The 14,586-nt window shown below is 31.9% G+C and overlaps 1 protein-coding gene across 1 annotated transcript in view; it reads right to left on the bottom strand.

The window, feature by feature from the left end:
* LOC124404610 overlaps positions 1-14,586 on the bottom strand; it is a 184,718-nt gene that overhangs the window by 161,998 nt on the left and 8,134 nt on the right. The gene's annotated exons all lie outside the window — the stretch shown is intronic.

Here is a 14,586-nt window from a genome sequence, read left to right as displayed (position 1 = left end):
ATAAATCGTCAACCCACAGTCGAAATATACTGAAGATCAGAGGGCAGGAGGATTATATTCACGAGAGAATTGTAGTAACCTAACGGAAGATCCGGGAGAGAGAAAATTGCTCCAATTTATTCCCACGCAGCCTGACGAGACGACGATCATCAAACTGCAACGTCGCGGATACTGTTGCTGACGATAAGCCAAAAACTGCACAAACTGCACCACCGTTCACCATTATTTTTCCACCCTCCACCAATTTCAACGAACGAAACAACGACGCGCAATGATCCAACCCCCATTTCCAGATCCACAACAGAATACCGTCGATCACTTTTTAAAACACAATATTCCGTCTCGCGAGGCTACGATAATAATTAACAGGACAAGAAAAAATATAAACAAACAAACAAAGAAAAAAAAAAAAAAAATTATATCGATTTCGTAAACAATTTAACCAATGTATAAATATTTTTAAATTGAGATCTAGGTTTAGAAAAGGACGGTGCGAGATTATTGAGTGACCCGATTCGCCCCCGAGATTCGACGCGCAATTCGGAATAGCACAGAGGGGCGGCAGTTTTAGCGTTGTAGCGTCGTAGCGACGTCGACGTCACGTTTTGCACACGCGATACTGGACGTTCTGGACGTTCCGCGAATGACGAAGCCTTGATGGTTAGTAAAGAGAATCGGGGAGGAGGGAAGGCGGAAAAACCGCCCTTCGTCTCCTCCGACGGAGGCCAACGACCACTGCTGATCCCGGTTTCAAGGGTTGCGCGTTTTCGACGACGACTACGAAGAGGAGGAGCACCGCCAACGAGTTCGGCACACCAACTGCGATCACGTCTCGACGTCTCGACGCCTGCGCGTCCGTTTTCAGTTCTCGGCTACCGTCGTCGTCGGGCAGCAGCTCCGGGACGACGTGAACTTGGTGACCGTCGACTAACGTTGAGTGGATCGTGAAGTCTGTGACTTATTTTTCAAGCTTTGGTTGGTATAACCTGCTAACCAATAGACGATACGAGAGAGAGAGAGAGAGAGAGAGAGAGAGAGAGAGAGAGAGAGAATTGTTGAATCCTCCTCCTCGGAGTAGGTATGAATAACCGACCTCAAGGCGGCAGCTGATGGTAGATCGCGACGATAGGCTGCAAACCTCAAAACCGCGATCATGTCGCCTCTCGACGTGTTCAAACGCTCTCAAGTTCCGATTTTGGAATTATTATATATATATATATATATATATATATATATATATATATATATATATTTGCCGTGAGGCGTGAGCTGAGATGTTGTAAACACGAGTCGTACAGGGTGTTGCAAAAATACGCGTCACTGGGTCGGAAGGTATGAATTTCGAGTCTGCGTCCCGGATGTCGAATTTTCATTGCTTTCGTTGAGCTGCGATGAAGGAGAAAGTAGTTTTATTAGATAAAGTTTGCTTTTGTAAAAACCGGAAAAATGATCTATTTTCGATAAACGTTTATTATATTTAAATAAGGCTTAAAAAAAACTTCGGTTTTGAGTGTAAATTTTTTTCTAATAAAAATTATTTAAATTCGAAACTAAAGTTTGTTTAATTTTTATTTACGTATTAAACGTTTTTCGAAAATGGGTCATTTTTTTTCCTCAAAATCCGAAATATCCTTCCGGTTTCTACAAAAACAAACTTTATCTGATGAAAATATATTTTCCCGTTTTTTTCAATTACGTAAAAGAAATCAAAATTTTACATTCATAACCCATCACAGTCAAAATTCATCTTAACCAGTGATTATTTATAAATGTAAAAATGACAAAAGCAAAATTTACAAGTAATAAATATTATTTGATGTATAGAATCAATTTTTTTTTTTTCTGTTTCTGTCTGATGCAATCGATACCGCAATATTAAATAAAACGTTGAGTTTTTTTTTTTTTTTCTTTTTAATATATAAATTTCGAAGCAATCGATCGATTCAATTATTACCAAGGAGAGATCACCGAATTTCGATATGATAAATAATCGAACGAGACACGATCCACTAATAATTATATCAGCACGATAATCTTTTGTTAATAATACATAACGCGACTTCTGTTTTTCACACACGTATGTATACATTGTACATACATAGATAATAAATGAAAAATTGAGATTAAAATTATGAATTGAAAGAAATGAAATTTTTTCTTCTCCATAGTCTTATTACATATAACATGTAGATGTGTGTTGTTTTTTTTTTTTTTTTTATGTTTTTTTTCCTCCAACACCGGGTACATGAACTGACGAAGAACAATTCTCGACGAGAGATTTGTACAGAGATGGTGAGACGGAAAGAAAAAAAAAAGAGGAGAAAAAGAAGAAGAAAAAGAAAAAAATGGTACATCGATACGGTTTTTTTTAACGATTCCCAATCCTTTCGCTATTTCATACCGCCTGATCGTATTACAAAAGATTGTATACCTCTATTCTACGCATGGTTCTTGTATACCTTGACTTTGTATACTTGCAAGTCTTTAAATACGATCATCTGATCTCAAGTGGGATTTTAAATATCACACGCCGGATACATCGATGCATAAAATTTATAATAATAACGCCGACTGCAGAGATATCATCTATTTATTATCACATATCTATACAATATATACCTACAACGTAGACTTTTCAAAATGTAAAATAATTCGTAATGAAAGTTGAAATAATTTTAAAAACCTGAATACTAAATGTATACTAATACTCGTTGTATTTTGTAAATATGTTTTTTAAAAAATGACACAAAAGATTAAAAAAGAAATAAATAATGATTGTTTCTCACTTATTCGCACATCCCAATCGATAATTAATTGAATTCCATGCGACGTTGACGTTATTTAATTTAATCGTAAACCCTACTGAAAACGATCATTTGTTATATCATAAAATGTTAAAAAAAAAAAAAAAGAATTCAGCGTCTAATTTATTACATGATTTATCTTTTGTAAATTCGATAAAATATACAAATTCAAAATATACAAATATTCAAAATTTAGATAAATATAGTTTGCTATATAGTTGATTGTATGATTTTTTTTTTTTTTTTAGCTAGCATATCCAATGATTTGTGCTTTTCAGTTCGTCATTATTATCGGATCGTCTTATAGTTCACTGTATTATCAAAGAATGAACTGCTCTCTATGCTTCCACGGCTTCGATTCTTGGCGAATGGTGCCATCTCTGGGAGAAACGTTGAACTTCATGTTAACAATGGATGACGTTGTAGATTGTAGGTGTATAACGAAGAGTGTTAAAGTCACGAGGTAAATGAAAAACAAACAAACCCTTAACATTCGACGATTTGGTGTATAAAGAATGGGAAGGAAATTAACAAACGAATAATACAATTCATTTATATTCAATTTTTTATCAACTTTGATAAGATAATCAGTGTGACTTTGTTTTTTACATTCTCAGTATTTTAATCTTTGTATTAATCTATGCAAAGATCATCGGAAATGATTAATGGTATTATGGAGGAAAATGGAAGCCGAGAATCTGTTCAACGAAATCTCAAGTTTCGATCTCTCGTTTAACAGGCTGACTAAAAATTTTGTAGCAACAATATTCCATGACATTTCCACGTTTTTCAGAACCTAAGACTCAGTATTTCCGAATATTTTCCTAGTTTCTATTAAGTTACTAAAACCTAAATCATTCGTTTAATTATTTAAATACGAATTGAAACAATTTTTGAATAGAATATATTTTCGTGCCGAAAGGACGTTTTTTCGTCTCTAATATCCGTGTGTAATACGTGGATTTTAAGTGCTTTTGTATAACGAATACAGTGAAAAAGAAAGAAAAGTAAAAAAAATAAAACCCTCTCTTAGCTGTAACTTTTTTTATAACGTTATTGTAATAATGCCTCTCTGGAAAAAATCCTCAATTTCGCAACATTAGGATTACCCGTGAAATTTAGCAAACCGTTAATACAGCATCAATAAACCCAGACTTTGTAAATTCAACTTCTTCAATTATTATAAATAATCTAAATAACAATGTTTTGCTTCAGCGTTTCCAATACGTTAAAGTTACTAACTTTGTCAGCCACGTTTATACCATCAGACTGTACGCGACGAACTATCTAAACGTAGGTACCTAAAAAAGTATAATTTCAATTACCGCAATTGCCATAGAAAGAAAAATAAACCAACATACATATACTATAGAATATATGAGCGATTCCAAGTAGGTATACAAATAAAACTGCATGATGTTACTCCTACGATGAAAATCGGCTCATTCACCCCGTGTTTATAATTCCCGTAAGTTGCGTTTATTGTAAATAATGTGCATTATGGATGGGCAAGAGCTGGTCCGCTTTCTGCCTACGCTTCGCGCTGTCTTAATGCCATAAAATGACCCACACAGATAAACATATGTATCCATATCCGTATCCATATCCATATCCATATCCATATCCATTTGCAGAGATCTCGCGTGCGTGTATAATCAGTTGTAGAGCGATATTCTCTCGTCCTAAGAGCATCTGGTTTCGGTTTTTAGATAATTCTAAGCTGTAGGAATGAATTACCGTAGGCTAGATAAAGATAAGCGGCTGCCAGTTGATGGTAATCAAATTGTCAGATAGAAGTGCGAACTACTTTTCAAACCTCTCTCCTCCCCGACATAATTGAATACCCATAAATTACACGGTGCCAACCCTGTAATAGCAGCAGTGCAGCAGCTATATTACAACCTGTAGCATTATACAAAAATCTGTTCACGATCTACTCAGCCGTACCTACTGATTTTTTTCTCTCGTTTCTAAGATCTATTCCGCGTGGAAAAGAGAAAGAAATTGGATGTGATTGGCAAGAAAAAAGAAGAATTACCTACGTATAAGAAATCGCAAAGCGAAAGGCCTGATTTCGATTTTCCATAGAGTCTCGAGAATCTAACTCTAACCGATCAGTGTCAGTGATCCATTGTTCCTTATAGATCATCAGGAGTGATCGATATACGGCCGATCTCTGATCATTGATTACCTCGCGAGTAGTCGGTAACTCGAATAAAGGGTCTTATGTACCGTAAATACACTATGGATCTTAAAACTACTCGAAGAGCATATAATCTGGAGTCTGGCTTAACCTCAAATCCCGCATTAAGTCCTGATGCATGGTGAAGAGTAGGTACACACGCGTGGAAGACTGGATTAATACTTATGTGTATTGTACGATATGCGGTATAGATCCGCGGACGTAGGAGGATTTTATTCCTTTGAAGATTTATCACGCACTGATCTAGAGAGCGTTTGAAATAATCTCGAGGTAATTACTAGGCTAATTAGACGTTAGATATGAACCTAAGCGCAATATGCGTGCAGGGTCTGCGGTTAGAAACTGTATTAATATATGTATACTGAATATATGTATAGTATAATAATATAGAATATAATAATTGTACCCCTGCATATGAGGCGGGGTTAAAATTCCGAACTTGAAAGGTTCCGGAAGCTCGAAGTTTCGATTTTTTTGCTGGCGAAACTTGAAGTAAAGATATCAAACTTTGACGAATCGTCAAAATTCAAAATGGTACGTGACTGGACATTTAAAGTTCCGAAAGTGCGAAGATGAGAAAATTTTCAAATCTGAATTATCGAATTTCCGAATGATCCGAGATTTTTAGTTCCGTAAATTTCTGGCTCTTACATATATTAGGGTGGCGCAAAAAAACCGATCATTTTTTTTTTTTTTTTTGAGTCTTGTGTGACAAAATGTTAGTTTTTGATGTTTTAAGAGCCCACTCCAAAGGACAGTTGAAAAAAAAAATTTTAAGAGATCGCTCCACATTTTTTAAAACGTCAGAAATCGTCATAAATCATTTTTTTTTTTTTTTTTCAATTTTTTTCTCGTTACGGTATAATTTTATAGACAAAAAGAAATAAGTTTCCTAAAGTATCAGTTCAAAATTTGAACTTTGAAAGGTCACTCATAGGTTTTTTTTCAATTTTTTGCTGCACTTCTTCAGATCTTTTCGAGCGACCGTTTAATATTCATATTAAAATTTCATACATTTTTTTCTTTGATTTAGTAAGAAAGAATCAATAACAATACACCACGACGTGAATTAAAAATCAAACAAAATACTGAAAATTTAATTTTTGGACGATTTTTGACATTTTTTAAAATTTTGAGTGACCTCTTAAAATTTTATTTTTGAGCTGTCCTTTGGAGTGGGCTCTTAAAACATCAAAAACTAACATTTCGTGACACGATACTCAAAAAAAAAAAAAAAAAAAAAAAAAAAAAGTCGGTTTTTTTGCGCCACCCTAATACATATACATACAATAATGCATAATGCACTTGGATTTTCAATCATACAATGATTCAGTAGTTTTTTCCCTCCTTATTATTTTTGCAAGGCTTCAATATTATACAACAGCGATAATCTCCACTTTGACGTAATCAACCTGTTGAATCGGTAAAAAATGTTTCTAAAAACTGTGCAGAAACGTCGTGTAATTAATTCCACACATTATAAATGTATCTGTGCTGTGTGTTTGCACTCATCACATTCGTCTGCAAAATCCATATCCTTGCAAGTGTCAAGAAAACGACTTTCCTCACGTAGATTTTATCAAAACTGACAACGATATTTGAAATTAGCACATCAAACAGCTCGGGTTAAACATGCAAAGTGTTACGTGTGCAATCGTATTAATACACGAGACTACGACATGATCTTCTGCTTCTTTTTACATTTATTTTTTTCACTCTTTTCTTTCTTTCTTTCTTTCTTAACGCACCGCACAAGCCTGATAATTATCCCGCTTAACAAACCTGTTATTAATACAGAGCTGACGTTAACGCATGTATCTCATAATACATATATATATATACCTACATGTATGCACCTAATGCATATGTACATACATATACAAATACTGTATATATACACACATACACATATATACGTATGTAAATGTATATCTACTCGTGTGTAAAACACGATGTATGTGCTGTATTATACTGTAAGAGAACAATTTGAGCAGCAGCAGCATTTAATTAATCCGTACAAACTTGGCCTACTTCATACCTATACATGTATATATATATGTATATATACTTTCCCACAATTTATCGAAAACTATACAATTGCAAGAAAAGAGATACTCGGTAAATTGCAATTGCATGTTCGCTAGACGATTACGTGATTCGATACGAATTAAGTTCGTTTCTGGATTCAAATTACAGCATAAGTATCTGCCACGATAAAAATTATATAGAAAAAGTTGATGAAATATTTTACGCAGCAGCAGCAGCAGCACAAATATACGTCTTTATTATACCTAAGATAATATTTTACTCGAAACATGATTAAAAAAAAACCAGAAATAAAAATAGAAAAAAAAAAAAAAAAAAATTCTGCAAGTTTTGAAATACCTGTATGTAAAAAAAAAAAAAAGTATTTCGTTAAACGAGAATTCAAGTCTATTTCAACATCGTTGTTTACGGAATGATATGAGTAAAAAATTAGACAGACACGTCTAACGAACGATGCCTCGGAATTAGTATTTCACCTGTGCTCTAAAAACCAGATGTTATTTGGGAATATTTGAGAGATTTTAAGACTGATGGTAAGATTGTATAGAGAGAAATTTGATATTTTTTCACGTTACTTAATTATTGTGATGTCGAAGTTTTACAACTATTTCATTTTCTCTCTTATCTCCCGACTGGACGACGAAGTTTCTCTCAGTCCTAGAAGATAATATTCGTAGATATTTTTTCTTACACGGAATAGAGAATTGTTTGCTATGAACAAAGTGGCTCGTTAATTCCGCTTTCGGCTTTTTCCACATAATATCAAGATATATGTATATGTATATACATATATGTATATATATATATATATATATATATATATATATATATATATGTATAAATAACAGAAAAGTTCAGCGTTGTTGAATTATCGCTTATTGTATAAATTTTTTTCACGACGAGAACGCGGAAAGTATTATTATAACAACGATATACATGTGCGTAAAAAAATTTTTTTTTCATTCATTTGTTTGTTTTTATTTTCATATTCGTACAACCGTTATAAATAACTTGAAGATAGTGAAAATAATGATTTATAACTCTGTAGAATATAAATTATACTCGAACATAATTATACGAAAACTGGTAATTAAATTTTATAAAAAAATTGTATCGTTGATATTTGATTTGGAAAATTGCAAGTATCGAGTTCACAGATTAGTTATTAAAAATGGATATCATACAGGGTGTCCAGTTATTTGTGAACACGTAATTCCCTGAGAATTTCAGATTCTTTCCAAGGGATATCAAATTCCCTGACAATTCCCTGATTCCATAATTTCCATGAATATTAGACCCATTGTTATAGTCATGTGATCATGATTTTTCAACTTTTTTTTGCTGTTCTTCTGATTAAACACAACGTAATGATTCGTTACACACAAACGCAAATCCAAATCAACTTTACAATCTTCAAATTTTTATCTTCTTTCGAAAGTGTTTGCAAGAATATAACTGTCGCAGCTACTATGCATATAATAGTCAACATGTAACCTTATTATTACAAATAATTGTAGGAAAGATGAAAGATTTCAATCGTTCAATATAGGTTATAAATTTTCCCACGATTTGATCGGTTAATTCTAAAACAACAAGAACAACAACAACAACAAAGTGTATAATATTTTACATATATCATATCGGTACATAAGATCGAGTTCCTGGGCAGAATGTAGAGTGAAATTTTTTTTCTCATCATTATACACATATGCATATATATACATATTATAATATAACAATAAATTTGATAACTTGATAAAAATTTAAAAACCGTAACGAGTAATTTTCTATACAAAGATATTCCGAAGGGAAATTAATTCTCTAACTCGAATTGAATTAAAAAAGAAACTGTTAAAAAAAAGTTAGTAACGATATATCGAAGCTAAAATCATTGTTTTTTGTTTCTTCAAAACTTAGAATATCTTTGAAAGAGTTGCAATTTTTCAAAATCTGAAAATTACACGTTTTGATTTTTAAATATCAGATTACTCAATTCGAGACGATTCTACAGTAGCGAGAAATAATGATTTTACCTGAAAATGAACCGTCGAATTAACGTTACGAACTTGAATTAATATTCTCTCGAATTTTTAATATAAAAATAAAAATTAATTCTCATCAACCCGAAATACATAGCCAGCTGTTTTTATTCTTATTGTTATCGACTATTATTATTGTTGTTGTTGTTCTATGCGAATTTTCTTTAACCATCACCCGAGGCTGTCGTCCATGAGAGATAGACGGACTATAATTTAACGTCGTGTATCTGTCCTGTAGATGATTCCCTAATGATATGCTAATAACAGACGTCCTCTACGAGGCGTGTATCTATAATCTTGAACCTACATATACATATATATATATATATGTATATGCATATCGGCAAAGCCGGGGATGGAAAAATGCAAGCATCCGTATTCCCCCCTCTAAGTTGAACACTTTTTACTTTCCTCTTGTCGTCCGTCTCGACTTGACAAATAAATAATAATAATCGAATAATTGAAAGGACGATTAATTTCTCCGTTAGGTGTACATAATGTGTAATAAATGGGAATAAAAATCTGCTTAACAAGACGCGTTGCGTGTTTTCGACAATTATAACGATTATATAATGTAATATAATATAATATACGGTCATATATACACATATATATATATATATATATGTAAATAAGATAATTGGCGTGCAAAAGAATTTGTCACTATTTGCAGGTATATTGAAAAAAAAAAATAAATATCGTCGAACTAATTGAATTTCAATTAATTTCTATTCACGCTTCCGGCTTCGGTAACGACCTAATTATAATTATTTTATACCTGTATACGTCATGATCGACTTGCATACGTGTACCGTACAATTACGTCAATAAGAGATAACGTAATTATCATATGTACAGGATATCTCAAGAGTCTGTAATTTAAACTTTGAAAAGAAGATCTGTATCGTACAGTAAATTTTAATTCTCCTCTTTACTTTTTGTTTTTTCTTATTTATTTATTCATCTGTTTTTTTTTTTTTTTTTTTTTTTTTTGCTTCTTCAAGCACATCGTTTCATTTTCCTATTTCACGAAAACTATTGTCTATTCTGTATTTTCAACTGCAAGACTATTATCGTTCCAGTTATAGTTACTTAGAATAATTCGTTCGTAAGATATATTGCAGATGAAAATAATTAACCATCAAATTGTGTAATAAATAAATTGTAACGACCGTAGAAGCTTGTAATTTTTACCAATAAATAAACAGCAAATGACGAAATAAAAAATAATGCGACAAAGTGCAAAGAAAAAAAAGAAATGAAAAATAAATTTAAAAAACATTGGTTTGGTCGAATTTCTGTCTCGGAGGAAAAATTATGACTCTTTTTTTTTTATTATTGTAATTTAATTTTTTTTTTTTTTTTATCGTGCACTGAATATACACATATAATATATATATATATATATATATATTAAATTTAAGAAAAATAATACCGTTAGAACGGTAATCAGAGTTATAATATTACAAAGCTCTATATATTGTAGAAGGAGCTGCACAAGAAATATTTACCGTGCCAATTTTTTCTCACGTGTATTACAGGAAAAATACAAACGTAACACTACTCGTCCAGTGTCAAATGCCCCATTTGAGAGATGAATAAAAGATACCCGATTTGTTCGATGACTGGCGAAACCTGGTTGAATTGATAAATGTTCTAGAAATAGAAAAAAGAAACCAAAAAAAAAAAAAAAAGATAGAATTCTCGCAGCACCTGCCGCTGCGATTATTTTTCATCGTATATATATATATATACAATTCACACTACATATAATTCTAATCTCTTATTGCGAATTTTGTTTATTACTTATTCTAACGATGATACAGTTGGGTGCAAAGAAAAAAAAAAATGAAAAAATAACACGAAATCATGTGTGAATGCGAAGGATATCGAGTCCTGTAAGGTAGACCTAGTCACCAATGCGTATAACACAAGAAGAAGTCTACGATAGAATCGGCGAGAAGTGAACGACCCGCGCGAATGTAAAGTATAACAATAATAATAATGGATTTTTACCTATACATATATGTATATATATACGTTAATATATGTGATTTACAGGCTTCGTTACAAGAAAGTTGGATTTTTATAATAGTAGAGAAACATCAGTGGGTTGACAATCGTTGGTACAAAACAAATTGTTTATAGAAAAGAACGTGAAAATTGAAGGAATCAATCATTTCTGAGAAAGTCGTTGATGACGTATCTGAAATCAGATTTTGAAAATTCGGAATGGCGAATCCAATCAGCAGCCCCGAAAACCCCTGTACAGAGTTTTTTGATCGAATTTGATGAAATTTGAAATTTTCATCCACCGTATTGGATCAACCATTTTGAATTTTTTAAATCTGATTTCAGATTCGTAATCAGAGACCCCAAAAATGATAGAATACTATATTGTTATAAAACTTGACTCAGCACAATAATGTTCAACTCAAAGGGTTAAAACATGAATATAAATACATTCCTTAAATATTGATTCGATTTATAATCAATAAATCACTTATTTCGAATCGATAGTTTAAATTTTTTTCTTTTTATCTGTGTATACGACATGTTCAAGTAACGTTATATAAACAGCGCAACAGATGCTGATTTAGAATTTAGCAGAAGCGCGAATTTTGCAGTAAAAAAAAAAATACAAAAAAAAAATAAAAAATTGGTCAAGTGTCCGCTGCACAGTTTGAGTGTCGTGTAAACCAAGTTTCGCTTTTCAAGGGCTCTCCTTCTATCTACCTATTCATCTAGTTATCTACAATCTATGTTTGCAGGCCGGATTTATGTGTACAGATACAATCGGTTGTTATCAGTGGAAAAAAGGCATCAATTCAAGGTTATAAAGCTAAAACCCCCAAGGATATTAGCGCGGCGATTATATACGGAAATAAATCGTCAAACATGAAAAATCCAAGTTTCGAAACTCCGTAGTAAAAAACCTGAATAAATAAATAAATAAATAAATAAACAAATGAATAAACAAAACGTAGGATAATGTGTTACAGCTGATGAAAATATTTGGGATTTATAAATTTTCTTTTTTGTCCAACCCCATACAGCGTAGCGGGGTTTTGAATTCAATGTTTTAAATATTATTCAAATAAGAAGCGAGCGATTAAAATCTGTAATTCCTAAGCATGGTAAATCTATATATATATATGTATATATTAGGGTGGCGCAAAAAAACCGAATATTTTTTCCCACATTTTTTAAAACGTCAAAAATCGATTTTTCTTTTAAAATTTTTTTTCTCGTTACGGTATAATTTTATAGACAAAAAAAAATAAGTTTCCGAAAGTTTCAGTTCGAAATTTGAATTTCGAAAGGTCGCTCATAATTTTTTTCAATTTTTTGGTGCATTTCTTTAGATTTTTTCGAGCGACCTTTCAATATTCATATTAAAATTTCATAATTTTTTTTTTTCATTCAGCAAGAAAGAATCGATAACAATACACCACGACATGAATTAAAAATCAAACAAAATATTGAAAATGCAACTTTTTTAATTTGATTTTTTGCCAATTTTTGACATTTTGAAAAATTTGGAGCGACCTTTTAAAATTTTTTTTTTTGAGCAGTCCTTTGGAGTAGGCTCTTAAAACATCAAAAACTAACATTTTGTCACACAAGACTGGAAAAAAAAAAAATAGTCGGTTTTTTTGCGCCACCCTAATATATATATATATATATATATATATTATACATATAATACATATTTATTTGTGTGTGTATTGAGAGTTAGAAGCTTCGTGTTGTGAATAAAAATTAATGAAATAGGAAACGCGATTCCCAGAGGGGAAATTAGCGGTTGAAGGAGGGAGGAAGATAGACAATGGGACAAACGTGCGAATGCTAAATAAGTAGACACACGAGGTAGCCACACAAATACGAACGCACGTCTCCTACATTGGTGACCGATTACGTAACGCGTCAAACATTTCGTTCTTCCTTGCAATTGCAGTACTTGAACGAAGCAACTAATTCGCTACAGTTAGGTATAAGCTCAGACTAATTCCATAATCAGTTTTTTGTAATTTTAACGCGCTCGATCTCTGTCGCAGAAACAGTGAAAACTCTGCCTCATGGAGGAAAAGAAAAAAGTCAAAAGTCCGATGGAACTTAAAATTTTGTTTGCTTAAATAAATGCTAATTTATAGCAGACGAGAAACGGACTTTAAATTTTCGTTTTTCGTTACTGTTGTGCTCGATTTTTGAAAAACATTTTTTTTTCTTCTTTTTCTTCGTCCGATATTTATTTATTTAATTTTTTTTTTGTTTTTCTTTTTTATCAACTGTGAGCAATGTAGTGCGTATAATTCACAATAAAAATTATTAAGACACTCGTTTAAATATCATGTTGAAGTTATATAGTAACGTGTTATCGTAACGATTCATGCAGAGGAAAAAGTGTTATTTCGAAATTTTTTAACCGTTCGAAATTCACTGAATGGTAATAAAACAAAATATACTAATATTTTGTGAGTCTAGATCCTTCAAAATCAGTGTAAAAATAAAAAAAATAGTGATTTATTCTAAACGTTACGAAGTTCAATCTCATCTTTAAATTACACACGTAAAATTTTTAACTTTTATCAGTGTTTATTTTTCACTCAAACACCGCGTAAAATTTTTTTTTTTTTTTTTTTTTTCACTCGTTTCTTTCTTCCTGCGTAAATAATCGCTAAGTGAAATAACGGCAACGCACTTCAGATATTCACTTAATTAATGAAAATAAAGTTAATTATTATTATTTTATCCTAAATTTCATTTTCTTTCGTATTTTTTAAACTACAAGTTTGATCGAAATTGTTTTTTTTTTTTTTTTTTTTCCTTCTTTCTTCACCATACAATTTAATAATTTTCTACATTCGCGATGTCGTTAAAAACTGCGAAGTGCCGATATTATAATACAAATCTACAAATAATTCGTGAACCAAGTTTTCGCCGGCCATAGTTTTAAATCCCGTAGTGAAAACGACGCGCTGCTCGAGGTCAGTAAATTTGCGGCGTTGAAACCTTGACGCAAATGATGATCGTCGTATATATATATATATATATATATATATATATATATATATATATATATAGGATCTATACAGGTATAATAAATAAAAACGTCGTGCTGGATCAGCTGGACCGTCGCTTCGCGCAGAGTCAATAGAATGCCATTATTCGTTCGTGATTACGTAACTGCCTGTGTTAAGCTATACAATATAGCGTGTATTCCTCTCTTTATTCAGCACGTATTTAACACTAAATATCGCAAAAATATCGAGGGGAGTCAGAGGGGCGCGTAATAATCAAACGTTTTAACCAATCGACGTGTGAATATATAAACATCGGGTTCATAGTTCATTATTATTATTATTATTATTATTATTATTTAATTTTTATTGACGAATTGATAATGAAGATGAATGTCTAATCAAGTTTCCTTCGTAAAGGACGTTTTCCTTCCTTTAAAAATTTCAAAAATCCGAATTAGGTGATGGAAAAA

This window comes from Diprion similis, chromosome 3 (assembly GCF_021155765.1).
Source record: "Diprion similis isolate iyDipSimi1 chromosome 3, iyDipSimi1.1, whole genome shotgun sequence".
Classification (NCBI taxonomy): domain Eukaryota; kingdom Metazoa; phylum Arthropoda; class Insecta; order Hymenoptera; family Diprionidae; genus Diprion; species Diprion similis.
The sequence above is the reverse complement of the archived record's forward strand: the minus strand, read 5'-3'. Positions and strand labels throughout refer to the sequence as shown.